The 3,485-nt window shown below is 37.5% G+C and overlaps 1 long non-coding RNA gene across 1 annotated transcript; it reads left to right on the forward strand.

Moving 5' to 3' along the window:
• The first annotated feature begins 264 nt into the window (after positions 1–264).
• On the forward strand, positions 265–2,463 carry LOC141594199 (uncharacterized). The gene is made up of 3 exons (XR_012522055.1): positions 265–438; positions 536–645; positions 2,358–2,463. It is a non-coding gene; the product is annotated as an uncharacterized LOC141594199 (long non-coding RNA).
• Positions 2,464–3,485: the final 1,022 nt, after the last annotated feature.

A 3,485-nucleotide genomic window follows, 5' to 3' on the forward strand; every position in this document is an offset into this window, starting at 1 on the left:
AGTTTTAACCGTGTAAAAATCTTTTAATTCGAAATAAGGGCATATCGGGGAAAAATTACAACTCTTTTGAAAATTGGGTAAACGATTTTGGAAATGGGTCGTATGAGTATTCAATTTTCTTGTAATCTCGTGTTTAAGAACTTTGGTCTTGTCGGAATTTGCATTTGACAAGCGGTTCTAATTATTATCGAAACGAGCCAAAACCGACTCGTAAAATCCCGACTTAAACCCGCTCCTTCCTTTCCTTTCCCGCGGACACCTCCCTTCCCCTTCCTTTTTTCTGGTTTTTCTTTTCCTCTTACATTCTCTATCATTCCTAAACCAAAAACCACCATTTTCATACAAATCCAAGCTATTTTCGCCATAACTTCCTCATTTCTTGTCGGATTTTCACAAAATTTATATTTCCGGAATCCTCTCGTCGAGATCTACAACCTAGTATGTTTTAATCTCAGTTCTCTTGATTCTGTTTTAAGACGAATTTGGCACAATTTCGGTTTTTATGCTTATTTTTGTGTTTTATTGTTTTATTTAGGTGAAGATTTGGAGGACGAGTTTGGGGACTCGTATATTGTCGAAGATAGTGGCTAGTTGCTTGTTAGGGTTTGGTTTTCAAGGTGCTAATTGCTCATTTTCTAGCTTAAGGTAACATATTTCGAGTTACTCGACGAATAATCGTCACATTCTTTCCTTTTTGTATGTTTTTGTGATTTTTGTTTGAGTAGTAAATTTTCACATGATAAAATGGGTTGCATGCATGTCTAATGCTTGTCTTTTGTTAGTTTAAGTTAACCATTTGTATATTATTATCTAGAACAAATTTGGATGAGTAATTATTTGATGGGACAAATCCGCGGGTTGGCTGGAACGTGTCAGTATCGGACCGAGACATTTTCCAATGTTTCCAAAAATATGACAGATTGAACGGCGTCGAAAAATTAGGTGGTTTAGCCACTTGAATCACTCAATTCGGAGTCCGTATGAGTATTTGGCGTCGTTTTACCGAAAAATTTATAGAAAAGTTACTGTTCACAGACCCGCGGTACTGTTCACAGCAGTGGAACAGGCCCGTGACGGGCCGCGGCAGGCCCGTGCTTGGCCCGGGTTGGTCCGTCGCTTGTTTCGCGGTTTTTCATGCTTTGTTCATCGTTTTAGGTTCATTAATGTTATAGTTAGAATAAGTAACATATGGCTAAATTTTTTGAGATGAAAAATGTTAGTAGTAAAGATAATGAGGTTGGAAAAATTATTCTTATATTGGTAGTTAGCACATGTTAGGATAGATTATAAAATGAAATTGTAATGAATAGGCTCAAAATGAATTTTATAGCAATAATTGCAATGTTTTGATGATTGTGCCGAAAACTGAGCCTTAGTCCCTTTGACTGATTCGATGTCAGTCAATTGAGTGATTGGTCACCGCAATTTAACCCGCACCTGTCGCAGGTGGGGTTGCGGGTAAAAATTCGGTTGGATGAAATTTTATATGAATTGGATAATCGGCCTTTTTCTTGTTTTAGGCCATTTATTATATCTTTATTTCACATGTGTAGTTAGTTGATTTGAGTAGCTTCTTATATTGTAGAAACGCCCTAGTTTCCCGAAACCTTTAATATTGTTAAAATTGCTAGAATTGGAATGGGTATTGAATACTTTTTGCAGGTTGTTGTGTTTGTCATAGATAGGTCTTTATAGTCTTTGACGAGTGTATGTTCACTGCTTAATAGCCTTTGTGTTCCTGACTAGTGGGTTTATATCCAAGTTGGGGCATGACCTCGTTACTTATTTTGATAGTAAGTGGTCAGCTTAAGTACTAGCCAACCCTTTGGTGGACTCCTTAGGGTACTCACTTTGTTTTAGAAAAATTGTGGGTCTTGGGTGCGGTGGTGTGTATCCGCATGTCTAGGTCTGCGCAGATTTTAGGCTAGGGTTGTGTTGTGTCTTGGCCATGTTTTATTAATATTAACCGCTGAGCCAAGATACCGGTTCGATTACCTTCCCTACCTCGTGGTATAGACTCGAGTTCTGAGTGACTATTGACGGTACTAAGAACTTATGCCTGTCTTTGATATATTGCCCTTTCTTGTATGGTGATTTTATGAATTGTAATAGGTGAGATGTAAGCCGGTTACAATTGATAAAGTTTGGATTACTATTTGTTATATGTTTCACATGATAGTTTAATTTGGTCGCTTTTAGGGGTCATATGTTAGAATACTTGATAATTAAATGATTTATCATGCTATTTACATGTTTCACTACATGTTACATTAAATATGACGTTTCGTGGTCGGGAGGACTCAAGTTACTCCCCACTGAATTGTGGCTTTCGTGTTTGTATAAAATGCGATTGACAGGTGCTTGATGCTTAGTTGGGGTTCACGGACGAGCTAGTGAGCAAGAGAACCTTGGACCTAGTTTGGCTATTTTTGTAGTAAACCTTTTAATTTTTGGTTATGTATATATTTTGAAGGGACATATGTCTCCCTCTTTGATTTTGGTTTGTATCATTATATTTCTTGTTTTTAGCCTAGTTATGTAAATTAGTTTATTAGCTTTTGCAGGTTTTTGGCACTCTTAAGTTGGAGATGTTTGTGAATGGTTTAGGAAAATTTTAAAAATTACAGGTTTTGTCTAGTTGAACCAATTACAAACATATCCTGTCAGTTTTTCTGTAGATTTTACGTGTTTATTTATCGCTAAATTTAAGGGTGTCACAGCAATCTGGAACTTGATGCTACCAATCAAGACAGACAAGGATTGCCGAGTTTGGGAAAAAATCCTGAGATTTCTTTCCGTCCAAAGAAAGTGTACAACTGCATCAACAGACACTTTAAAACGATGCTTCCTCCATTTAACCATCTGAGTAGCAGCCAGGTGAGAGAGCTCTTGCTGTAGACTAGAATCAGGCCTATCATTGTGCATCCAGTTTAGAATAGAGGACCAAACTTGATGATAAAAAGTACAGGAAAAAAACAGATGCTCATGTGTCTCCTCTTGAGTCTCACACAGACAACATCTGTTTCCTAGAGAGAACCCTTTTCTCTGAAGATTATCCATTCTTGCCTTGAACTGCCATAGAGGAAATAATCCTATGACTAGGCAGTATACCAGAGTAAGCAAGGCCGGTAACCCAACCCCCAACAAGAGTAGGCTGCCTCAAGAACAAATAGAGCAGCTGAATAGAAATATGAGGTCCTGCACACCACTAGTAGAAAAACCCCCTATCGTGTCGCCGCTATCGTGGCGATTGTAATAGGAAACAACATAAAAGGAAAAAAAAAGGCAGGAACGAAATTTTTATGCTATAGTAAGTCTATTGTGGCGGTTTTAATAAAGAGCCGTCACGATAAAATAAATTATTTGTGTCGGTTTTAAGTCAAAACCGCCACCATAGATCATTTGTGGCGGTTATTCATACAACCGACATTATTAATGACACTAAAGATAGTGATAAATAACAACACTTCTTTATCAAAAACGGC

This window comes from Silene latifolia, chromosome 8 (assembly GCF_048544455.1).
Source record: "Silene latifolia isolate original U9 population chromosome 8, ASM4854445v1, whole genome shotgun sequence".
NCBI lineage: Eukaryota > Viridiplantae > Streptophyta > Magnoliopsida > Caryophyllales > Caryophyllaceae > Silene > Silene latifolia.